Below are 27,765 nucleotides of genomic sequence, written 5' to 3' on the forward strand. Positions count from 1 at the left end.
AAAATTTGAAATAGATTTGATAGCCCAACGTGGGCTTTACTCAAACGTGGGTAGAGCGATGCCTTTGCTGTGGTTTTAATCAATTAGAGGGCCTTTCAGGGACTCTAAACGCCTGCACTTCCTTCTAGCCCAAGTCAAGGAACAACCTAGAGAAAGTAAACCTGCCCCTTGCAAGGGTTGCGGAAAGTCATACATGCTTCAGTGTTTGAATATTGTATGTGTTTGAACCAGACATATATACGGTTAGCGGTGAAAGATATTTGGGGGTGAGGGGTTGAAAGTGCGATTTCGTCAAGTGGAAGGGGGACGATTCAGGAGGAGTCGACAGAAGTTAGTAGGAATGGGAATTGCATTAAATATGGCTTACATCGGTTTCTTGCCTGGATCATCTTATGTAAACATTCCTGCTGTGTTTTTTCCCCCAACGAAAAGACATTGAAAATAATGAGGAGAGTTAGAGAGAGGGTTGGAGTTTTGAAGGTAGGGTAAGGACGGTTGAAAAAATCCGCTAACACCAAATCTTAAGGCCGATTCACAACACTCGTTTCAGTCGCCCAAAGAGCATAATTTTCGAGAAACCAAGTCCGAAGACAAATCTGAAATAAATTTTAGAATGGATCATTCAGTCAATCACAAAGCAGATAGTAATTAAAGTTGAGGAATACGGAAAGTGTCGCTTAAAAATGGAAAATTTGTAATACCAACTGTGTCATACGACTCAACGCTGATAGAAAAGAAAGATAGGAATGTACTAGAGCAGCGTTTCTCAACCTATGGTACGCGAGCCAATGTTGAGTGGTACGCGAACTAAGTAAGAAAATCAAAAGATAATATTAACATAAATAAGTTTTTCCTGAACGAATTTCGTTAGTGGTACATTTAATGTGTTAAATTATAATTAGTGGTATGCCAGCGAAAATGGGTGAGAACCCCTGAACTAGAGGTTACAGAAATATTCATTTTTTTCTGTAAACAGGTGCCAGGAACCAGCTACTTGATGATAGCAGCAGAGTAGAAATAAGACAGGGATATTTCTTTAATAGAAGTTGCCATCATGACGGCCGCGCGATGACCAATTGCATATCATAAAAAACAATTTAGTGTGCTAATGTTCGTACCCGTTGTGTGGTATAATATCTTTGAAATAAAGAAGGTTCCCTCAGTGCAATATTAACACTGCTTCTTTGTATTCGGGAAGTAGACTACTTGGTTCGAATACCAGTACGGTTACGGGCTATCTCGATTGTCCTTCGTGTAATTTTTCAGCGACTTGAGGCAAACGCGCGAGAGTTGTTTGCCGTGAAAATCTCAGTCTTAAATAAGTGTTGTTAAATTAAACAATAATGTATAAAATAGACCACTGCATTCTCCCACATCCATTCCAGAACTTACTAATCGCAGCTATCATACTATTTTATGTAAACGGTGTAACGGTATGACTTTGTTGATGCTGAAACGTCGTGTAACAAAGTAATAAAATGTGTGTTGTTGCTGTAGACATAATGTGACGGTGTGAACAGACCTTCGCAGTGAGAAGAGCTGTGAACGTCTTTACGTGTTGCGGAGGGAAGCCATGCTTGTTAGGTTGCATTCTTACCCTCAGCGCTTAACACAGAAATGGCGCGTGTATAGCAGTGGGGAACGGGGGGAGAGAAGGGGGGGGGGGGCTGGATGAAAACTCTTCTGCTTTCGTCTACCCTACAGGAGAGGAAACTTCGCTTTTTGTTCTGCACGTTGTGTTAGCGCAGTGTGTTTGTGTGTGTACAAACATAATTCGAATCACCTGCTGACGTTAGTGTAAATGTCGAAGCAAATAAAGAAAAAACCGTTTTGTACTATATTTACAAGCCACGGTGGTCTAGCGGTTAGAACGCTGGCCTTGTAATCCTGGGGTCTCGGCGGTGCCCGAATTTATAACTTGTGTTGGGCAAGGCCGTGGTCTAGGCAACACTGAGTTTTCCTCCTGGGGCTTCCCCGGTTTCTCCGTGGCATCCCAACAATTACTCCATTCACACACTGAAGAAGGCAATAGCAAACCACTTCTAGATCATCTGCCAAGAACGTAAATGAACAGGTCCCAGTCCGAGCAAAGGATGGAAGGATCCTGTTCATATGGACCTGTCGTCAGACAGAACACTAAATAAAAACTATATTTACGCGATGACGGTGTAATAGGAAAGCAGTGTTTTCTTTTCTGTTCGCGTGTATAATATCCGAGACTACGGAACGAATTTGGATGAAATCTGGTATCGACGTCTACTGTGGAAGTTGTTGGTCGAAATTAATTTTGGGGCCTCGACACACTGTTAAATTTTAGCCCATATCTTGGAGAAAGGTAAAATTAAAATTTACCGGAATTATAACAAGCATTTTATCACCAAAAATTAATAAATGACAGGAAATATGGGCCAAATTAAGAACTACAACTTTTGGAATTAACTAGCTGCTGTGAATATTTAACGCAGTAAAATGAAAGATTGTATCCGGTTCAAGGTGACTGTTTTCTCGGATATTGTTCATGTAGCCTGGTAGAATTTCACCGACGTTTCAGAGGTGTTTGCTGCCTCAATCATCAGGGAGATCGCCCTAGAACAAAACACCCGATAAGACAAAATGTATCTTAGGCAGTTCGAGCCAGCCAGACAGTTCACTGTACGCTTAAAAAGAATATGACTCGTCTGATGAAAGATTTTATATCGTAGATTTTGACAGGAGTTTTTAGGTCAGACGACGGTTAAAAAGTAACTTTTATTTATGAATTTATTTTAAGGTTTGAATTTATATTCCGCCAAGGAACTTGGATTCTTTCATGACGTTCGCTATAAATAATGTTCATTTATAAATTATTCGTGAGCTGGTATTTTAGTTCCTGCTACGAACAAGGTTCCCTTATCTCGGGATCTTTATATCTTAGTTCATCCCCCACACTGGATAAATGAAAGTATAATATTTTTTATGCGGACGAACATTGTCATAAAATTGTAACAAAGGGCCTCTTGGTCCCGTAGTGTCGAGGATAAAGCGAAGAGACTTACGAGGGATGGTGGACAGAAGATGGCTCGAGAAAACAAATAGGTCATCGAATAAGATTTTCAGATATTAATAGTTGGCTTTTTGTAAATATTTATTTCCTAATGTGTGGTTTGCAGTAAGTATTGTTCTGTCAAATAAATGCTTATTTTCCTTTAGCATTTATAAACATATCTACACCGATTACTATTTGCAGTCGGCCACAGTCAGTTCCTGCTACAAATTTTATATTTGCACTTGTAGAATTTTACTGAAATATTAGTATAATATAGATTTTCTATATGCATTTCGTATTAATTTATTTTTTAATCTGTTTATAACACATTTACCCTTTAAGTAAGTGCCATTTCCGTTGATGGCGTAATTATTAACGATAAAATTAGTTGTGTTAACATCAGATCTCGAAAATAAATTGACAAAAATGTATTTGCATCATCGAAACTACGTAGCTCAATGTTAGTAATAATGTAGCTTTATTACTGTGTGAATTTTGTGAGAAACATTTTATACCTGCAACCACTGGTAACAAATTTTATAACACTCTTCTGATTTTGTGCAGACAGGTAGAGTAATCTCACAGGACAATAACATAGGAAGTCTGTATGTCATGAAGTGATGGCATTGAACTGAAACATCGACATTGCGTTGTTCCTTATACGCCATGGGGCACTGTGGATTTCTCCACCATTCCGCTTTATACTCCCCTCACACCATACCCTTATACGATGCCACCTTAAAAGAGATTGTTTTCTTAGGGGTTGCAGCCCTCTCCCAATTTTTACCATCCCCTTGTGATGTAGATCAATACTTGAATCCAACGGTACCTACAATACAGAAAGACGTTCAGAAGACGAACAAAAACTAAGTGTACTCGTAGAATAGCAAGTTTGTAGGTTGATACAACGTCGCTTTTTCCGTGTTCTTCACGCTCCAGCGTGAGCAAAAACAATTTATAAGCCCTTCCATGTATATCTGTCGGTCGCGTCTTCTTAGGATCGTTCTCGGAACACATTGTTGCGGAACAATAACATATTCTGCCGTTTAGGCCTTGGTATTGGAATTTGTTGTTCGTAACGTAAATGCAAATGTTTGTGTCAAATGGCATTCGAAATTATTATTCGGTCATTTATTACATTAAAAATATGAGAGACAATTTTCACTTCATGAAAAAAAAATTGTTTCAAAAGCAATGTATTTCCAAATCTTTTACTAACATGTTTTTATTATATTTTAATTCTTGCTTTATCTCTTGTTTGAAAGTAATTAAAGTGTCAGATAATTTGTAGTATTAGAACTTGCTTTATAGGTGTTCACACTGGCATTTTGATAGGCCGATATCTTATATTTTTAAATGTCGTTTATAGTGTGATAATGCCGTATCAATAGTTCCTTACAATACCTATGCTAGTATTCGGTCCCTGCAAGATTAGTTTGATTAACTATTGATAGTTGTAGCTGTTAAGTTAGGACTTTAAAATAAATAATTGAATTTAAATGAGTTCAATTATTCCTCAGTTTTACAGTGAACTTTTATGCAAGCGTTTTATTTATTTGTCATTGGTATTTTGTGTGGAATATAGACATCGTCTTATGACATCGCACGTATGCAGCAAAATACATTTATTATCATTTTATTTTATTATCTATAATTTATTTTTATTATTATTATTCCATCTATTCACTATTTTACAGGGTATGTACCTGAGACAAACCTTGCCCCTGAGGTACATAGTGCAGCAGCTATTTATCAAATACATTTTGTTTTTAATACGTGTTACACGCATTTCATGTGAGCGATGACTATATCTTACATGAGAGTGTTTCGAATGATGTATGAAGATCCTAAAATGGCAGTTTTCCGAAGTTCTCTAATGTTGTGTACGCCCGGGATGTTGGCCAAATATTTTTTAAGTGACTTGGAGACAGTTCCCGTTGCTCCCATAATTATTGGATTTACTTTCTAGTTATTATTATATAAATAACTGCTACAAATTTGTTTTTTTACCTAACACCAAGGTTTCGTAGACATGTATGATCTGAAGATTTCTTTAGAAAACACCAACGTTTTGAGAACCATCTTCGTCCTCGACCTCAGGGTCAGGTCGAAACGTTGGTGTTTCCTTCCTTCATTAAGCCACCTTACACGGCTGGTAGCCCGAGAAGAATTTATTATTTCCAAGTAATGTTGAAATGTAACAGAGACATGTGTATGACGTGGGTACTTGACCCGCGAACTGCTTTAGTGAGGTTCTGGAGATCGAATTTTATAGCATGAAGTGTTGGCGGAAAATGTATCTTATTTATGAAGTGATGTGATGTGGAAAGAAGCAGTTCACACGTCGCTTTCACATGCCCAGACCTGTGTGAATGAGAGTCTCTTACGACACCCAGATACCCAATTAACCTTGTTAAAGGTCTGAAAGGACCTGAGTGTGCACACCCAAAGAGCACGACCTCATCGGCGGTGTTTGCTCTTCATTTCCTCTTTCAGCGGTTTTATTCGTCGGTGCATTGTAGCGGCGCTGGTGGAACCTGCTGTGTGGTCGTTGTGCTCCGGAAAAAACAATCGAAACCGGAGCCAAGTTTAGGTGTAAAGGGGGGTTACGTTTTCTTCATTATGTCGCTGGAAATTGGAGAAGATAGAGAATGTGGGAGAAAGAGATGCAGAAGACAAACAGGGATGCTGTAAAAATTTAAATTTGATTGAACACTTAAAATTTTTTTCCTGTGAGTTATACGAAAATTATGCAATCTTAAAAACGATTAAATGTAAAGTTTAAGGTTATTTTAACTCTGCGTTGTTAAATACTACATGTGTGTAATTTAAGACCTGAAAGTCCTCTCTCTTTATTTAGATTATATATTTCAACTGGTGTACATTATTATAAAAGCAAATATTTGTATTCATGCTTGTGTAAGAGAGTTCAGTGAACTGAGAAGTTATTCCCTTTTGTCAGAAGTTGTACCTTTTACTAGTATAACAGGAAAATTGATGACAAGGTGAATATTCCCAAGAAGCAGCTGTCCCATGGAAAAGGGCGCTTTCTACGGTTAGTTACTTGGTATTCAGCAGAGAAATTCTATTATGGCGGTACTGGAACTTGAGGTTCCACATTACTTTAACTCTGAGAGGCGTCACGGAGGCGTTAGAAGTGTACCTCTTTAGTGTCTGCCGATGACCACTCGCGCCGTGCGAAAGGTCGTTGAAAATCTCCCTCGCAGCACTCGGCTGTCTACAATTGTTCGTCTCACCCTGACATCGCCCCGGCTTTTCAATGGAAATTCTTTCTTCGCGTTGGTCCATTCCCACTTTGTACACGGGGACACGTTCCTGTATATCTGCTGTTTCCCCCGTAATTCCTTTCGCATCACACTCCTTTATTTACGACCACGATTATCAGCACAGAACTGCCGTTAGTAGTTGATGCAGACGATCCAATGTAGCTCAGTTAGTATAGTGACTAGACTTCGTCTTGACGACCGGGGGTGGATTCCTGTAAGGAATTTTTCTCTTAGCCATAACATCTAGACCGGATATGGAGCCCATCCAGTTGGGATCAGGAGCTATTTTCAGGGGCAAAGCTGTTGAGGAATGCAGCTCATCCTCACCCGCATTGAGTGCTGAGGTTAGGAGTGTGTGAAGCTGTACCTCCGCTCTCCCATGCGTCTTTATGGTGTGCTGTTTAATTAAGCAGAGAGATATCTTTACCTTACCTTTTAATTTAGAATTTGTGTTAAGCGTAATGCCTTTCAGCAAATTACTGCAACAGTAATAAATACTGGTATTACAGTGAATGTTCGTATGTGCGTTGCGTGGTGTTGTGATTGTGAACAGGGAATTTGGTAAGGTGTGGAAGTTTTACCCTATTATTTGCTTGGCGGGCCTGGCCTGCGAAAAACCACGATAACTTTGTTTAGGTTAGCCTGCCGTTTGATTGCGAGTTGTAACCAGGACTTCCCGTTTATGAATGAATAGTGTTAACACAACGTTTTGTCTCCAGCCTTCTGTCAGTATGATACTGGAAGCTAATCGTTAATGTTAAGGTGAACGAAGCGTGAAGATGAACATACACTTCCACCCAGTTCCAAAGTCAAGAATATGTGGAGCTTTGCTGCCAAGTCCCTATTCTCGTGTATGGGGTGGTTGTTTTGCATTGGGCATCTTGTCTTTATTTTTCCTTGAACGGCACTGTAGTTATAAGAAATTCTAAAAAGATGTATTTATTTTTGAAAGTCAGTTTTAGTTTAGAACTTAAAATATATTTTGGACGGGTGAAAGTAATAATCGAGCAGAAGTTGTCCTGTTATTTGCCTTACGACTGTAGGCCTATTGTCGGGAGCATCCACTCTGTAATCTGCATCCGGACAGATCCATATTCCGTAGGTGTGTGTAGCTTGATTCAGGAAGAGTATGGGAGTGTTACTGCAGTACAGCCACCCAGCAGATTAACCCCTCCCATCATCCCTCACATGTTACTTGTTGACGAGGCGGGAAGGCGTCTGCAGTTTACATGAGGAGAGAATGGAGTTTGTACCTCCTCCGACGCCACTCATCCTCCACGTCGTATTCTGAATTGCCCATTTCCATTTATTTTAATTTGTAGTGTAATGCATGTTCTAAGCCATCAACAGTGATTATTATTTACTGTAAAACTAGACAATGACCAAGCATCCGGCAAGAGAAATGCCTTAAAACGCTTTGAATCTTCAGATGGATAAAGAACGCCGGTCCTATATTTGGTATTATAATGAGACAGATGACATGTGTTGCTACAGGATAAATGTTCTTCGTTATTTTGAGTTACGCCAAATCTGATAGCTGTGTGTATTTTCGAAATGCGTTGTTTGCGATTTTGAATACGTCACATGCCTTGACGGTTATTTATTTCATATACGATTATGCTATTGCAAAGCTCGCCAAGTGTATCGCACTGCATAGGAGTCACAGTTTCTATTCCTTACGTATTTTATTTGCAAAACTACTCAAGCGATTTCGATGGAAAATACTGTAGGGGTTTACACTGTATTTTAAGGCGAATTTAATTCTTGACATTTGAAGTTTCACTGCGGTGAGAATGATGACGATCTTCTGAATTTTGGCGCTGTTTAGACTCGGAGGAACATACTTTCTCCATCATCAGGGTTATCGTCTACCGACGAGTCTACACGGCGCCAAAACCCAGAAGAAAACGATCATCAGTTTAATGTTTGTTTAATAAATTACACGTAGCTTAAATTAAAAAGGAAACTTTTACAACTTGTATTTTCTATAACATAAAAAATAATAGTCTGCTAGTTGAAAAGGTTGCGACTTCAGGATTTTTGCTGATATTGAGTGCATAGTATGGTTAAGACATCCGTTATCGGGACTGTGCAAAGTGCAAGGGATCTTGCAAAACGGACATGGTTATGATTGAAAAGTAAATGGTCGTTACATATTCTTAATTAATTATTCCTATAAGAAGGGGGGCAAAATTCCAGCTAGTCCTGTGTGATTGAACCCACATAGTTTACGACTTTAGTCAGAATATTAAATCTTTTCCAACTTCTGCTTTGAACTACGGTCCTAATCCGCGGCTAGACTGCATTGATATGTTCTTATCTGAAGTATCGGAAAGATAGTGGGCATAGATTGCACTTGTATTTTACCATCTGTTTTGGTCGACAGACTGGCCAAGGTGCTAACTACTCTTTACCCTAAAAATATCCCGTATGGTACGAAATGCTAGAGACAGGTTCTCGTGTTGGCGGGTTCTATGAATTGTTGGCAGTTTATTGATTATCTGGGCGATAGTATGAACAGATGACGAATGACTCGCTATGTGCGCTTTCGCTATCCGCGTTTTCCTGTATCCGTGGGTTTATTTCAGTGTTACGAGAAGCATCAATATTCTATCCGTGATCCAAATTTCAAAGCCTGTTTATTACCTGCGTCAAACATTCTCTAAGCTTATCGGGGAATGTGTTGCACATAATGAGCTTAGCATAAAATAATTCTGGCGCTAGTTTAACAACAAAATGATTATTGTTATAAGTTTCCCGTTTTTAATGTACTCGGCGATAAGCAGGAAAGTTGCTCCCGTGTTTAATGAGAGTCACCTGTACTCTGTTCATACTTTCTTAACTTCAAGTGCCTGAGCACTGTGGATCCAAATATTCGTTGGCTTTGATCTATAGACATTTTGGTAGGACTCCTTGGACGAGGGATCGGCCCGTCGCAAGGCCCCTACCTGTACACAGGACAGCACAACGAACATCCATGGGTTGAGTGGGATTCGAACCCACGGTCACAGTGTCCAAGCCTCTGTAAACAGATCGTGATGTTTAAAGAAGATTACGAATTTTGTTCTATCCAGAATAAGCTTGTTTAAAATCGATATCTTAATGTCTGTCGCACTTTTCATGATCTCCTGGTTTTCTGCTGGGGGTTGTGTTTAATCCTGAAACGCCAGACTTCATCACATTTTATTTGCCTCATATTTAACGGCTTCCCACTGCAGTTTCTTTCATCGCGATGACGTGCGTGTCGCCTGAAAAGATCTCCGGAACCTCAACAGCTGTGGACACTGAATAAATGGAAAGAGCGAAGAATATGATGGAGGGTAGATGTCTAGGGATAAAATGGACATTAATAACATTCCCTGATACGACGATCAATGGTTATAACAATTGTTCCGCCTACAGCCCCAAACTCACCCTCTCTTATAATTGCCTGAAGGGATCCCGGAAATGCTCACTTGGAGAGATTCCCCTCCTAGTCCTTTGGCCAGTCTGGGATGAGATTCACAGTGGTCTGCATCACATGTGAGAACTCTCAGCCTTTCTCATTAACACTGGACGAACTTGGTTCCATGTGAATTTAACGACATTTTACCAAATGGCTCCGCACGCAACGATCTCGCTGTTGTGTCTGCGTCATAGTTGTTAACTTCAGATTTTAAGGAAATTTTTTTGTGATGACAATTCGGTACAATACACGTACGTTTTGGAATATAAGAATGTCTACTGATAAGTAGGATTTTAGATTCTCATGGTGGTGAGTACGAAGATGGCTGTCTTCTGGGTTGTAGCGCCGTGTTTCAGAGGTCCTTACTGTCTCCATCATCAGAGCGATGACAGTCATCGCCCAACGTTCTGCCAGATTACAACTCAGAAGACAACCACTTTGTCAATTGATAAGATATTCTGTATTTGTCAGATATTGTACAGAAAACGGAAGTAGTGAGGCGGTACGTAAACATTTTTTTTTGAAACCTGAGAAAAGAGACCATATGGGAGACCTAGGCGTATTAGATATAGATGATAACATAATGCTTTAGTTGATCTTACACAAGTAGTTTGTGAAAATGTGTAGTATGTTTAAGAGTGAACATAATGGTATACTTTCGGGATCCATAAAAGGAGGAAATTTAATTATCAGGCGCGTAGCTCTCCACTCCTCAAGAAATACTCTGAACTGAGGGTACTTAGTTTGCTTTAGATTAGTTTAGGTAAAGCTAAGTCCCATGGCTGGGCTGTTTATTAGTTAAATACTTGGCTGATCGTATTCAGAGGAGGAACTTAAACTCCCTTCAAAATTTTAGAGAAGACGCGGAAATATGTTTTTACTTTTAAACAGCATTTGACTGAAAATTTTGGTTTGCCTATGAAGTGACGGAAGTGTATTTGAACAGCGTTACTTGTTTTTGGACCGATGTTATAAAATTCCTTTGAATTTCTTCAAAATATTCCTCCGGAATAAATGTTCTCACTTTCGGGTACTATTAAATGTGGGAATTGCTTCACTACCTGAACGATTTCTCTCACTCGTACATTCTGCTCCTTCTCTGCAGATAATGCGGCTGGAACGTGAAGTTAACCGCTCACCTCCATCTAGCTACGAGCTGTAGATTGATTGGATCTTTACCCTGACGCTCCCAAAGTGTCTTCAGAGCGTGGTTCTTACTCGTAGAAACAGCTCTGCCCGTTTACTTTATTAACTTCGCCGTTCATATGGGCGTCGTATTTCCTACTGTAATCACCACTAGAGGACTGAGGAAATTTCAGGTTATCCGGCTTCCAGCCGTTGAAAGAAGCGATCGAATAGAGCGCGTGAGTCCACGTAATATACTTTTTAGTTGTGTTGGGCAGGAAGCCCGATGGCCCGGCTCACGAAGGTTGATCCGAGGTGAACACAAAGTTTAATTATTGGTCTCATTCTGAGAACCGTGTTACCACAGGCTGGCAGGTGGGGCGAGATGGATGTTGGTCGTTTCAATTGGCTCGCCCACTCGGATCGATATTGTCTTCATCATCTTTGTCATGTTATCGCTTCAAGCATCATTATGTTTCCCATTTCTTCCCCGGGATTTGAGGCCGTATCATACATTATATACCTCTAAATATATAAATAATTATTTTTTTATAAAAGTGGCAGTAAAACATTATTTACGTATTAACTATCATGGCTTTGAAACGTGGGAATTAGGAAAAAATAATACTTGGAAAACCTAGATATAGACAGAAATATAATATTAAAATAGGTCTCAGAGAAATATAGGCCTGTGTTCTGGTTTACGGTGGTTTGGAGCTATTAGTGTTTCAGGCTTCGGATGATGACACCATATTGTGGCTGGCTAATATGTCGATATTTCAAAGAACTTGGTTTTTTGCATCTCAAAACGAAGTGCCTTTATTAGTGGCCTTCGCCCCGTATCTGTAGTTCCAGAAGAAGAGGCGTTGTTAAACAGGTTGTGAACTGGGTTGAAATGTTGTTAATTTGACCAGGTTGGGTTCTAAGAGCGCGCTTTAATTAACACGGCGATGAGACATCTGACCCCGTAAATGCCGTTGAATTTAATGACTGGGTGACTGTCACCCGTAAAAAGTAAGCACGTTTTGTGTCATCGTTTTAACAAAATATAAGAATCAATTAATGGTAAAGCTATTTTGAAAGAAAGTTAAAATGTAAAATGACAGAGTTTGTAAAATATGCCTTAAATACGGCTTTTTCACTCTTAATGTCGCCCTAAATCATAGTTCTTTACCTTAACGAAACTTCATTTTGGCCTTGGCCTCCTGCAAAGTGGACATCTTCCAAGTTCTAAACGGGATTCGAATCACCAATCCTGACGGAAGTGACCTAAGACCGCTATTCCATCGGCAACATACTAGAAGCGTAAGAAACTGTAATTGTAGAACTCGCAAAGTGCGGTTTATTTTATCTTGCCACATGCAAGACACAGGCTATTTTGAGTATAGGCCTATACTTTGAACGGTATATTTAGGTCAGTTTGAAAATACATTTATGTGCACATACCATTTATCGATATGGTCCTGTAGTGCGCCAGACATATAACGCGCCACGTTACACCGTCAGTACGATCATGCCCTTTAAATCGGTTGTTTAATTTTCAGGTTTGGTTCCGTCTTCAAATGTGAGCCCGGATTCTGGCTATCCTCATCGAGATTTTTCTTGGGTTTCCTCAGTTCTTCCAGGCCTTGATAGTTCCTTAAATTAGTCCACGACCTTATTCTTCCTCTTATCCAACGCTGTTTTTACTCTATCATTTAGCGCGATGTCGTGTCGTGTGCTACATACTCTGATTACAAGTAGTGACAAGTTTAGAGGATAAAGTCTGTTTCCAGCCCTTCTATAAGTGGTTGTAATATCTAATTATATTCTGTTGCTTTGCTATGTATTTATAGTATTGAAACAGCTTAAACCTTTCTACAGCAACATATTTTAGTTGCACGAAACAGGAATGTGTACAGATGACGTCATTTAACTGTCCTAATATTTCTGCTTGTTCAATCTCCTATAATTCAGAAACAACGCTGAATTAACAATAGCCATATTTTTAAAAAAATGAGTTTCATATTCTTGGCAATTTGATAATCGACTAACCATCCATCAGTAAGTTTGCGGGGGGGGGGGGAAATAAACAAAAACAAATTGCCGATAGACTTAAAATTAAGGGAAAACACAATTGAGATTTGAGGTTGTCACGGCAGTGAGTATCAAAATTTCTGTCTTCTGAGTTGTAGCGCCGTGTAGCCTGCTTACTGCCTCGAGGTGATACCGTCTTCAAAATGCTAGTTGATTCTGCGAATGCGGAATACCAGATGGAACTAACCTGACCTAACTTAACCTAACCTAACCGAAAGAAGACAAATTACGTTAATGCCTTGACTCCGTAAAAGACATACCATGGACGCAAAGAGAGATAAAAGTACTTTGAGGAAATATTGGTGTGGACTAGTGTTGTACTGTAAAAATCGTAGTGAAGGAGTTTCTATAGATGGTGTAGTTTCGAAGAAAGTAATGGGTGAAGATGGTACGTTTTAAAGGTTGCTTTGGAGATGGAATGTTTGTCATGGGATGTCATACTAGTCTTCTTCTTCTTAAAGTGCCTATCAGATACGGATGTTGGCGATCAGCATAGTAATTAGAGCTTTACTGGCTGCTACTACTGAAGGTTAATCTGGGTGACTATAAATCAGCAGAGATTTTTTTTCTAAAATTCCATGTATTTTCAATGAAGGTAGCAAGTTCGCTGATGAAAGGCTCTATGTGACGAAACAGCACTACAGTATAGTCGGCGCAGTAGTTTTTGGCCGGTGGAGAAGCTGGCGGACGGGCCTACTCTGTGTACCTGAGGTGGCACGGTCAGTGTATTTCTTTTTTTTGGGCGTTCAGTTCGATAAGCTCCTCGGTGCAGTCAGCATTATACTAAGGCAAAAGAGACTCGCTCTTAGCTTTCCCCTTGAAAATTCCACTGGTCAAAAACTACTGCACCGACTATACACTACATACTGTTGCCAAACAAAGCAGTGGGTCTTACGCATTCAACAAAGCTGACATAAAATAGAACAAAGAGAGGCCCATTCTGTTTCTGTTCTCTGAAAGGATTCGTAGTTACAAGCTGAAACTATCCATCTGTAAACATTGAAAATCCCGGTGATTCAAGTGTACCAGCATGGAATTTCCGTCTGTGGTTTCAACGCTTGAATGACGTACCTCTTGGTTTGAAACCGAATTTGTACGATCAGTGATAAGCCATTTGCGTTAAGAGAAAAATCTCTGTTGCTGCTGGATCACTGTAAAGTCTCCTTCCGCTAATATTTTGAAATCGTTTGGCGGCAAGATCACATAGCCATACTACATGAATCATGGCGTCATTCAGACTGCAAACTACTTGCTAGCAACAGTCCTAAATGGTATTGTCGATGGCGTATTACAGTATTGATAGTTTTCTAGACTTTATCCATCGTCCTATACTTTACAAACAACACAGCGTTTCGGGAGTAGGTCCAGTTTCCGAAACGTAGTTTTATATTTATAGAATATAGGGCGACGGATAAAGCCCAGTTAATTGTCAGTACTAACTCCTTTATTGTGTTTCAAATTCAGTTATACTTTCCAGAATTTCTGAAAACATTTTCGTCGACCATTTCAGTACTGCCTTTGCATTGTTTTGATAATTAATGGGTTATTTTGCGACTATTTTTAACTATGCAGGCTATGTAGCATCTAATATTTGAGTAATTATGAATAATTAATTGGAAAGGATGTAGAAGGAAGCTGTCGTGATCAGCGGGAGACCGGCTGATAAAATTAATAAAACGTATCCGGCCATAGAGTCGAACTCTGTACCTTGCCACAACGGAACGGGTGTGCTTATCAGTTATCTATTACATTTTTATATGGTAATGCTAATTTTATCTTCAAAGATTTTTTACTTATTTCTGTTACGCGCTGTGATGTGTTAGAAATAATTGCAGGGCTCTGCAATTCCGACTGTTCTGAATAGTCATGTCCCTTAAGTTGAACTGAGTGTCTCTGTGTTCTGAGTAGATGGCATGGTGTTTAAAACTGGCTGGTAGGAGTTTGAGCGTTTATTTATTTTTTTAATTTACAGGCCTACTATAACTTAGTTCACTTCCGGTTAGGTGTAGAAATTACAGCAACGCCTTTATAAACCCTGAGCACCATCTCGGTGGAGCCAAGAACCAGCGTTCATGAGTGTCGTGTTGCAGTTCCGAATCGTTTCGGTGGTTTTTATAGGGGCGGAACATTCATGTTAACAGTGTTAGCCATGTTATCCCGGCTGACATTTTGAAAAAACTAAAAATTTAAAATAGTCTCTCCTACTTTTATGGTACGCTGCAGTGTATCATAACCGATTAGATAAAATGTGTCATTAGTCATCTCCAGGTAGCCAGGCAGCTAGCTTGCTAACACATACGCCCTGATGATGGAGACAGTATGTTTCTCCGAAACGTTGACATGTACCTACGAGTCTATATGACGCCAAAACACATAAGAGCAACATAATCGCGTCACGTTCAACACTCGTACAGTCCGTCATATTGTAATAAATGTATTCATACAGCGATTTTAAATTAGTCATTACTGCATTGAGCAGCTTAGCTAGTCGGCTAATCCTCGGTTCGAACATTTGCCTTTTTAGCACCTCTTAGAAGTTTTGCAGTAGTTCAGTGTTATTAAACAAATATGTGCTGTAATTATAACCTGATAAGGGGACATGTAGGTACTTTAAGTATGTATTCAGAATGTACCAAAAATTAAGCAACGTATAAACACATTTTCTTATGCTTCGTTTAATTTGGATTGCTAGAAAATTGATAATAACAATGGCTCGGCGGTGTGTGTGATATGAAGTATTGATTATCTTCATAATAATTGGAAACTGCAGAATTGGGCCTAATTGTCTATTCCTAAATCCTCTATTTGTAGTTGGTCTCTTTGTTTTATTTTCTGTTTTTTGTCTCTAACGATATGGTGCAGTCATTTATTCGTCACACACTTCATGGCTCTGTAAGGATTTCTTTTACACCGAAAACGGTGCATTGGAGGCTAGTGAAATCCAGCAAAAAGAGACGGTGAATAGAAAGCAATATTAATTTGTATATGAAACATTGGCTGTAGATCAAACCAGGATTACGCGCTGGAAATGTACTGTGGGGGAGGGGGGCGCTTAATTAGTCAGTGTGCAATATATGGGGACTTTGTATGAGTCTGTCTGCAATATGCTAGGTTCCCTGCAATATCATGTTGTTTCATGATCATTTACTGCACGATCTTTCTTTTCCATTTGACTCTGGTTTCTACCACGAAGCTCAAAAGATCTATAAATCAAAAGATTTTGATCTTCATAATTAGCATTACTTAGCAAATATTATTAGTATGATGAAGGAGGATGGGATTTACGTGCATGTAGCATGCAAAGAGAAATTAGGAACGGGTATACAATTTTGGTTCGGAAGCCAGTGGGCCGTGTAGTCCAATAGAAGTTGCCCGACGTTTCAGAGGTGCTCGCTGCGACCATCTTCAGGGTGATGAGCCTCATCGTTGCATCACATTTATCTCTTAACCTTTGTCTTACGCGTGCGTGCGTACCGTGTTGTGACCTGTGATTGTGCATCGTGTAAGATAAAGTACCATGTACGTACTGAAATGACAGCATTTTCACGATAATCCCCCCCCCGCCTAGGGATTTGTGTAACTTCTGAAAAAAGTTTCGCTTCTCCTGTGGTAATAACATTTTGTCAGCGTAACCATTCGTCTGAAGACTTAAGAGTGCAACCTTCTCTTTAAACGTTGTGTGTGTGTGAAGTATTCCCCAGACAATGGACAATGTCCTGCCTTATATTGGTACTTTGCAGTGAATCGGCAATTGTCTTAGTCCTTCGGACAGACAATTAAATACTCTGCACTTCAAGGGAGTTCTTAAGATTGCTGTCGATGTTACTGATGATAATGGTAACGACGTTCGCAGTGGCCACGAAATTTAAAGCGTGTATGGTACAAAATCCTTCGAACAGTACAATCGTTGGTTCGAATACATTGTGTCTCTTTTTTCTACACAAGTGTTAGTTTATGAATTCAGGATTAATTTTGGGTGGGAACAGTCCGTAAGGCCCCGAATCTTGAAAGTAAGAGTCTTCCACGGAATTCGGAAGGATGTCGGGACCTTTATGAGCGCGTGGTTCAGTAGCAGGTTACTACTGACTGCACAGAGAAACAGTTTTAATAAGGGTTTAAAACAGTCATACTTGTGTGGGCTGGGGTGTAATATGCCAGCTTTATTACTGTACCTGCCCCGCCTTTGTAGAGTGGCTGTCAGTGCAAAATGAAGACTTGGGAGTTCCTGTTTAAATATTGCTAGTTGTGCCATGATGGAAGAAGGGTGTGTAATCAGACGTGACTCTTAATGACCGAGGATTATATGCCGCGAGGAATAAGGCTCAAGAAGCAGGAGGTGAATACAAGTTGCGTTCCTACGGCTAATTAAAAAAAGCGGCTTTCACCAGGAATCCTTGCTACAAGCTAGTCGAGGCGCTGCGTTAGCTCAACCAGTGTGGTGACTGCTGGAGATTCCGGGGTTCTTAATTCTTGGGTTATTTAACGCTATATTTTCATCTGTAGGGTTATATATAGCCTCATGTGGAAACTGTGTGTTTGCAAATGATGAATTTGAAAGAATGTAAAAGTGACATTTCTCACGGCAGCGATATGATGACTGTGTTATGAAATATTTCCACCGGTTTGTCTGATAGAAGTTTACCGACGTTTCAGAGAGCCTTGCTACCTCTATCACTAGGGCGCATCCGTCTGTTTTAAGTGAGAAACTGATGATCCAGGGAAGTTAACACAGTATTATATACAATTTGCTGTTTTTCTTCTCAAAATAGCTGCTAGTACCTGCAAACACTGATGTTAATATTTAGCAATAAATGAGTTAGAATTATAATATTTCTGTAGAGGTGTACTCCGTTTATTCACTAATAAATAAACTATTTTAATTTTTAATTGGTCATATTTCGCTTCTGTCAAAACACCTGAATGTTATATTACCAAGCGCCATATAATTATACCTGTCGGTTAATAATAGATTTTAAAACATTTGTTACAGTCCATATAGGTCTAAAGCATTAGCTTCCATATCGTTAAACTTTAGTGAGTAATCTGCTAAAATTTGAGTTAGAACGTGAAGTTGTAAAGAGAGATTGAAAAAATAGTTTATCTTGTAACAAGTGGTGAAAGCACATTTAATTATACTAGCTAATTCTCAAACTCTCAAATAATGCAGAAGCACGTCTCAAACTGTGTTCTTTACACTTTGATCCACGCTGCAAAAGTTGTTTGCGAAAATATAAAGACCTTTAGGTCCTGAAGTGAAGTTTAGCAGAGAACCACAGGCGAGTAAAAAACTAAAAGAGGTACATGAAAGGTAAACTTTTTTTTCTCTTGCCTGCTCAAAATGTAACGTGCTCTAGTCTGTTGAGAAACAGCCACCAGTCAGTTGGTGTAAAAAATTCTAGCACTGCCTTGTTCCATAAAACATGAGACAGATATCGACCCAGTGGGGTGAGGGTGTGCGAGCTCACTAGGGTGAGCGCATTCAGCCCTCACCACAGTAGTTCTGCGGATCAAATCCTGACAGCTCCGCGCTACATCTCCATCTTCACTGGAAATTTATCGGGTGCAGAAACCGATGGCTGTAGCGAAATTCCGCTCTGCATATTATTGTACTTGATTTAATCGTTCAGCCGATTAAACCAATGAAGATTAGATGGGTTGGTCAATTAGTACGGATGGGTGAAATGAAAAATGCTGTGCCTTGCTGCCAGCACAATCGCCGAAGGTCCTTATACATCTCGATGGTTGTCTTCCGGGTTATTATGCCGTATAGTCTCGTAGTTTACTGACGTTTCAGAGGTGTTTGCTGCCACCGTAATCAGGGAGATGAATAAGGATTAAATCGGTGATAAAGCTTAGGATATTTGTTTTTTATCAGAATAAATAGTAATAACCATAAAGATGTGAGCTCAAGGTAATACTGGAAAAATATGAGAATGACAGATTAGAGGCTCGCTGGATAACTGCACGTCTCAAATTTTGTGACTATATTTTATGATTGAACTAAACAAGAGAAAACTGTCTGGAGATGGAACACTACCAACTTCTTAATTCTTCAGCCAAGGCGATTTGTTTTTATTCTTGAACGGTAGCATTGTGTTATGATGGGTTGTTAGTCGACGTTTCGGAAGATCAGTATCCTCTGTCTTGAATATGACATCTTAATTATGATGAAGCGTCGAATGGAATAAGGATTAGAACGGCCTTAGAAATAATCTGTCGTGGCCTGCTTCTGTATATTGGACTGGCAGTAGTTTGATTGGAGTGAATGAGGGGAACTACGAGTAGGCCTAATTTTGCTATAGGTGATTCCTCGTTCGAGACCCAGTTAGGGTAGAATCTGAATATAAATGTGTTCTTGGTCGTTGTTCGGTTTTCCAAATGTGGGACCGACGTGTTATGGTAGAGAAAACTGTGTGGGTTATATAATGATGATGTGTCAACTGCTACTGTTAGATAGTATGGACCAGAGGAGGAGGCTCTGATTGTGTTTTAAAGCCATCTCACCTTGTTAGTCAGAATAACCATTTCTTTGGCCGAAACTCGAAACCGGTACATCTTGGCATGGAAGGGATTTTGTGGTTCTTGTATTTTAATAAATGCAAATGGATTATTTTCTTTCGATTTTGTTTTTGGAAGTAGTATCGCATTTATTATCCCTTTTGAGTCGTGTCAGTGTTAATAAGGCACCAAATGTAATTTGCTTCCTTGTTATGGCCTGTTTTTGTTAGAATTAATGTTAACACTTTTTTACATAGCTATTTTGCACCCATGAACATTACTTGGGGCGGAGTCTGATGATAGTGGTGGTGACTTGAATGAAGTTTTTTCATTATTTTTCTTCTTATTACTTGGGGACTGGCAACAGATTTTATTGTCAACTCCAAAAATTAAATGACAGTGTACGCATTTTCTTTAACGACCCATTTACTTCCGAAACTTGCTGCTGCTACTAGCAGTAAAAAGTCTACTACAACTTCATTGTTATTTTCGAGGAAATTGTATTTTGCTGGAATGCAGTCTGCTTCTTAAAATTTCCGTAGTACGGAAAACCAAGCGGAATTGTAACGCAGCTAATATCACATACACATAAGACTCGGTGTACAGACCGTGCTTATATTTGATTAAATTTTTCCCACATTATGTGGTTTAACGTTTTCTGTGCTACGAACTAGATTTCTCGCTGAGTAAATCTAAGTACGTCTACTCTGAACAAATAGCGTTTGATTTAAGTTTTCTTACCATCTATCGAAACTTTAAGCTGAAATTCATGTCATTAAACTACCTTAACAAAGTAAGCATAAGTTCAGTTATTTTATAAATATACATCTGAACGCTAAAATTTTAACCACAGCCACTTAATAAAGGAAAGGAAACATATTCACATAAAATCATGCAAAGCATAGTTTACGATAATTACCATGAAATTAAAAAAGTTAAAAACACTTTCCAGAAACGGCTTGCGATAGATATAGTTACAGGCCCTCAGCATAATCGGAATCCCACATTAATCTGTAAGTCCCTTCTGCCGTCCGTCAGCTTCCTCCACAGTCATTTATAATTCTCGAAACAGGATACAAAATAGATTTCTGGACTTGTGGTTGTTCCTGCCTGAAGTGTGGATTCATCATACCGCCTCTGTTTCTTGAAGGGAAAACGCCAGGGTACGTATAGGCTTAATTCACCATCCCCAGAAACAGGATAACAATAAATTTATTTAATTTTATTATAATAATAATTATATATAGTTAAGACAACATAAGAATATGTTCGTTCCTAGATAATTGAATGCACTGTATTAACTTACGTGCATATTTATGTAAAAGTTGTAGATAACGAAGATGGCTTTCTCAAAGGTTGTAGCGCACAGTAGATTGGTAGAAGTTTGTCAATGTTTCAGAGGCCCGTGCTGCCTCCATCATTAATGCGATGAGACAGCAAGGACCTCTGAAACATTGGTAAACGTCCACCAAACTACACGGCTCAACTACCCAGAGGACAGCCATCTTCGTGTTCACCGCTGTGAGAACCTCTGTTGATTATAAGTTTGAGAGTCTTACAGCACATTTCTTTAATTAATTGTGTTTTGAAACTGCGTATTGTAGGCCTGTAATGTCGTTTTAGGAGATTATTTAAGTGATGGAGAAGGAAAAATATGGCACATTTTAACGAAACTAATCTAGCATTATCTCGAAGGACTGAGAAAATCCACGAGAAACCTCAGTAACGATAGTCGGTCTCCGGTCAAAGATTTCAACCAAGGCCCGTTCACGTATTGTCGGTGTGTTTTGCTATTTTCGAAACACCCTGCACATTAGGTCTCTGGTGTGTCGCACGTACAAACGTCACACTGTTCCCGCCAAGCCCCTGAAACATTTACACTTTTCAAGAATTTTGTCACCTTCCATAATATGGTACATTTAACTTCGAAAATATATGGTGTAGATAAAAATTTCTGTTTGCTGTAGAATGTAGGGCCATTTCGAAATGTTTACTTTCTTTTCTTGTCTTCTTCTTAGTCCTCCGTGACGTCTATGGCCGCACAAAAGAGTAGGAGCACCGAAGAATAATGATAGTCCTGAGAACTTGTTGTGTTGCGATGTTGTAACTTATCTTCCTCCCCAGGAAGTAGTTAGAGATAGCATTCACGCTTCTCGATTTGGAGATCGTGCACCTCTTCAGAGCACTAATTTTTGTTATTTCTGTTATCAAATTACGTTGTAGCAACTGCTGAATCTTTTATCTTACTTCTTCCTCTCTATAAACGTAAGCATTAAAATACAGCTATAATTTTACATCTTTTATGTGGATGTTACTTGAAATTGGAATTTTCTTTCTGAAGGAAGAATGTAGGCAGATTGAAATTGTCTGAGGAGAATATTTGAAACTAAGAGAAATTAAATGTGAAATTAATGAAAGAGATATTTTATTCTCCATCTAATTATGATTCTTAAATCAAGATGAATGAGCTGGACCGGATATTAAAGGACGCATTTATGGTTGGAAATTCTCAAAGAAAGAAACAGTGTGAGAAAATGGATATATGGGAGTACAGTAACAAAATGGATGTCACAAAAATATGTTTTATAGACGTGAAATGAAATTGTTTGACTCAGGACTGACTGATTCCAGTGGCAGAACCGTAAGAATTGATTTCTAGTTTTTTGAATGCAAAGAATTTAACGGCCATCTGTTAAGCAGGCCACTACCTTGGTGGTAGTAAGTTCGTTACTTTGTATAAACTACTAATGTTTTGTGGCGTCGATATTATAAGGTGGTTATGATTAACGAGTCGAGAGGTGTGTAAGAAAATATCCTATCGGGTCACTAACCAAGTTCCGCACTATGAGAGTCTGACGACTAGTAACGCAGCTTTGATACTGTGTTCCTGAGCTCGATATAAGGACCTTCAGCCAACAATAAATGTGAAAGAAATCTTATTATTTTTCTGAGTCACAGCTCCGTTTACATCAATAGTCACAAAGCAAAGGTCTGTCTGCGTGCCACTTTGAACAAGCTTGTAAACGCAACACATTTGGAACTGATCCAGCATAACTTTTTGTTTGTCCTGACCCCAAAGTGTTCTTTCAGACCTTTCGTGACCTTTCATTGGAGTTTGTGACCTACCACTTAAAGGTATCCTAGTGCGACACCGCTATTCCGTTGTCTGCAGCCTGTAGCCTAATTGTCGGGCTGATGGATGAGTCGGGCTGAGGAATCTGGGAGTGCGAACACGCTCAGATACAACGTAGGCGACTCGCCAACAAATAACAGTCGCCGGATTTGCTTCCAGAATCGGCAAGCTACAGATAAAAAATGTCCCGTGTGCTATTGTAGGTAGCTTAAAGAAACTGAATGAAATGTGTTTTATTCAAATGTTAATATGAATGTCGACAACTGCATTGTGACCTACTTTGATCTTTGAGATGAATGACGTAAATGAATCGGCGTGTCTTCCTTAGGCAAAGAATTTTGTTGAACTTTTCTAACTTTTTTTTATTTTCGACTTTATCTAGTCTGGCATAAAACCTTAGAATTCACTAAATTTCGAAGGATGGATCTTCCTTTGTCTTCACGTAAGAAGAGAGCGAAGGGACACCTGCACCGTTGCATCCTGTAGACGGAGCTATTCCCGATCTACAGATTATATTCTGTTATTTGCCCATGTATCGTCGTCTAGAATGTAAGTTTCTTTTTAATATAGTTCTAAGTATCCTGTTTTCCAACTAACAAATTCAAAATTCTCAGAAAATTGCTGTCTTCTGGGATATCAAATCTAAAAGTTCGTGACGATGGTGAGTCATTTGAATAAAAATTTTCTTGGATATTTTTATTCAAATGTCTTCTTGGATGTTTCTACTTGCAGTCTGTTAGATATTGAACGACATTTTAGAGGAACTTATTGCTTCCAGCATCAGGGATAATGGAAACAGAACGGTCCTCTGAAAAGTCTGCCAATTCTACCAGACTACATGGTGCAATTACCAAGAAGACAGACGTCTTCATACTCGTCGCCTTGAGGACCTGAATACATTCGTCACTTTCCTCACTCTTCATGAAATAGTACGATTAGCAAATTCACTTCTCTTCGATATTTATATTCGACATTTGTTTAGAACGTATATTTTTAAGACACATTTTTGAAGCACCTGTAACGAACATTAGAATTTATATATGTAATCTTTGAGGAACGGGACAGTCATTTTAATTTTTATGTTCGACTCACCTTTCAGGAGGTAAGAAATACATTATGAAGAACTGCCCCAAAATTCTATTCCAGCCCATTTTCTTCGATTTTCGACCACTTTAGACACTTACGATGACCTTTGACGTGTACTACGTTAAGACTATGATAACATTTTAAAGTACTTCTACATGTATGAAAGATTGACAAAATGTTTAAGTTATATAACAATAACTATTTATAGATAACTAATTTTGAAGAATGAATTTGATTTTTGAATAAATGAGGGGGGAAACGGAGGGGGGCCTGTGCTTGTGTATGGATTTATGTTGCAGTTGGAGACATTATTTCATGACTTTGCGGTTTACTTTAAACGAACAAATGTGTCGTAATAGTTATTCATTTTCTTTCTTTTTAGTTGAAAACTCATACATAGATATTGATGAAAAGAAATTGGAATAATGCAAATTTTTTGACAAGGAGGCTCTATACATCTTCCCCCCCCCCCCCCCCCCTTTAACATCACTCCAGCTAGCACTTTGGATGCTTGCCATCATGGACTGTAGGTAAACTAGGAGTTGATTTTCATGTAAATTACATTGAAATCAATTTAAAGTGCGTCAAGGGGAAATGAAATACGTTTTCGTGCTTTCTTTCTTGCGTATTAAAACTGTGGTAATAACGATGGCTATTCTGCTGAATGACTAGTCAAGCAATTTTGGCTTTATTTTACTTTCGTTGTATGAACGACGTCCTAAGTCTGATCTGTTAATGACACTGTCGGCCGCGTTGTTCAGGTAGCCTAATTTCGATGCGAAGCATAGATCTTACTATGACAAAAAAGGAACAAAAATGAGTAGGTAGAAGACTTTTGCTGTAGGAAATGCAATTCCCCAGAAATATGAGTGAGCATCGCAGCAAATGTTACTATCTTAGCAGCACACGTTTGCTACTCTGCTTCTGCCTTGTGAGTGCTAATTATTGTCGTAATTATTTTAGCACATGCGACAGGCACTTCGGTATACGCGGTGCTCGGTCGTGCCTTACCTCAGGCTGTTGGACGTCGCCGGCTTTTCGCCGCGGGGACCCGAGTTTACGTCCAAGTCAGTCCTCGTGAGATTTGGGGTGGACAAATGACACTGCGACGGGTTTCTGTCCTAGTCTTTAGGATTTCCTGTTGGTATAATTCCACCATTATTGCATATTTAGTCATATATCGTCGGGGTAATGGACAACGTGCCCTTTAGAGGCCTATTTCCACAGGGACAGTCTCATCCATTTGTAACAATTACAAGAACAATAAAAGTTCATGCCCCGACAACAAGACACAAATAATTCTGTAGTAATCATGGAAAGTGTATACTTGTTATTGCTAAAAGGGAGTGACATTTCCTCGAAGAGCTACCCGATTCGAATCCCGGTCAGGTTATCGGGTATCCTGGCGTTTTCGCTGTTTTTCTCAGTACCTCCAAGCGAATGATGCGGTAGTGCCGTGAAACAATCCATTACATCTTTGTTCGAGACACATACACTCATTATTCATGATCATCTTTTCATTTTATTCGACGCCTGTTATCTCTGCAGATGAAACAGTGTCGTTAAATCGTTTTATCAACCCTAACTCGTTTCGGGAAGATTTTGTAGTGCTTGGTGGTAAGCCATGAAGTTCCTACCGGAAACTTACTATGTGTTAAACACGTAACAGAATTTAAAATAAAATAAAATCAGAGTACTCTTACGTTGAAATTGAAATCTAGATATTTGCAACAAGAGTTCTGTGCCCTGGGTACTTTGCTATAGGTTTGGGATGTAGCTTGAATATTAGCCAACCCCATTCAAATCGCCATGAATTTCCCTCCGCCGTTGGGAAAGAGTCGAAAACGGAATTTAATTCATTATCTCGGGATGCCCTTTTTTATTGCTTTTTGTATAATAACATGTTATTAAATTAATTTAAACATATGTTAATGATTAAGATGTTTGTTTTCAGGATTCAAACGTGAACGTGAAGATCAACTTAAAATGAACATTACGCTAATTCAACATTTATGAAATTTTCAAACTATTTTAAAGTATTTTACCATGTTGTACGTACACATTTTGAAATGCATATTTTATCTTTGGTGTTTTGGGAAATAGACTGGACCAGTGGTGCCCGCTCTAACTTTTTTCCGGGCTCCTTGAAAAATGCTGAGGGCCTTGGCGGACCATTTCGTGATTTTTTTCTCTCCTTGCTACTGTACTTAATTTAGATTGTTACTAATTTTTTTTAAATTTTTTATCCCAGCTGTTCCTCGTACTACATGAACGAAGCCCGCGGGTCACTTATGGACTGTGCATTACACCCTGGAAAAATCTGGATCAGATGGTGAGTTTCTGAACTAACTAGAAATTCTGAGGAGTTAATTTTTCCTAGTATACTTTATTAGCTTGTGGGTGGCTGTCGAACTCCACCGCTTCACGTCATATTCGATGTCGTGGCTAATGTAACTTCGTAACATCTGTGCACACCGCTGCTACTAGAACCTGGGTTTGAATACCTACTATGTCTACCAGTCGTATTTTAAATTGAGGCGTCAGTGATCAGGGGTCGAATTGCAGAGGTGATAAGCCATTGGTAGGTCTTGAGGTTTCTGAGTTGTAACGCCGTGTAGTCTGGTAGAAGTTTACGAACGTTTCAGAGGTCCTTGCTGCCTCCACCATCAGGGCGACGAATGATCATTCAGAAGAGAGCCATTTTTGATGAACCATTGATAGTTTACCATATATCGGCACTAGCTGGAGGTAATTTATTAGCTTCACGCCCCGGCCGCCTTACACCCAAGTAAATAACCCCAGTACCAATTTTATAGGACTCGGGGTGGGCCCCAGAGGCGATCTGGACGTTGTAGTAAAGAGAACTAGTCGGTATCCCCGGACATGAACAGAATACGGGCCTATAATTTAAGGTGTTAAGGATAAGGATGAGGAGAATGAGAGTGGAGAGTCCGATTTCTATAGATTAATCATATGTCCACAAAAAGATAATAATTTACTAAACAACGGGCGAGAGAAGGGTAGAGTTAGAACGAAGGGCTATCAATTAATTACAGAAATAAAGTTCACACTTTATGAAAGTTACAACAAATTTGAATATGTGGATCAACCTAGCCGAGGATTTAATGCTTTCTCGGGAATGTATTTTGGATGTAAGATGGGACGTTAAATAAAAAGTGATCATTTATTGAAGTCTCCAAGTAATTGTAGGAAAATCAAGGAAATTGTCGTGGACTGGACAAGTAAGCGGAGAAGAAATTCGTGCAGAAATTTGGTAGGTTAACGTTTTTGAAAGTGGGAACTGTGAAATCCACTACAGAGATGGGACGAAGCCATTAACTCACTTGCATTTTGCTCTACATGTCTGGTCAAAGTATTTATATGAAATTAACTGAAATATTAGAAAGTAAATTCTCAAATCCATTGCTAACAAGTTGATAATAATTATTGTCCAATAATTAAATTATTTTGACTTTCTTACGATGACTTTTTACAGCCATCGAACTTACGGACGTGCTGTAGCCGCAAAATTATGCCAGTGAGTTAAGATGGTTACGAAGGAAAACGTTGGGAAGGTGAAAGTTGGATGGATCCAGCTCGGGATCATTTCTAATGGCGGGCTTTCTTATTAACGGCGTTCGGCTTTCGAGTTCTACAGAGTTGGTTTTAGTTTAATACTTGCCTACCTTAAGTTTTTAATGAATGGCTTTAATTAATTAAACACGCCATTACAGAGGGGTAGAATAGCGTGTTACATTTTTCGTACTCCTTTCATTTTTGACGCTGAAATGATTGGAAAAGCGAAGGCCATGAAGGCGCTTGGGCGGAAATGAAGGGCAGCTTCGTCCTTCACCTCGGCACTAAATTTGGGTGAATGGTTAGCGTCACGATTTACCCCCACGGAAAGGACCACCTGTACCCATTTGAATAGGAAGTGGAATGGTCTCCGGTGTCAGTATGGACGCAGAGGCTTGAAGAACAATTTTTTGCCCCCTCTCGGGGGTCGAACCCCGTTTGTCCACTTTACTGACTGAGCTATCCCGACGAAATGATTGGTGGTTTCTTGCTCCTCTGATGTTTTAGTCCTTCT

Source organism: Zootermopsis nevadensis, unplaced genomic scaffold, assembly GCF_977971745.1.
Source record: "Zootermopsis nevadensis isolate Lab colony 2312 unplaced genomic scaffold, Znev_1.0 Znev_ptg000025l, whole genome shotgun sequence".
NCBI lineage: Eukaryota > Metazoa > Arthropoda > Insecta > Blattodea > Termopsidae > Zootermopsis > Zootermopsis nevadensis.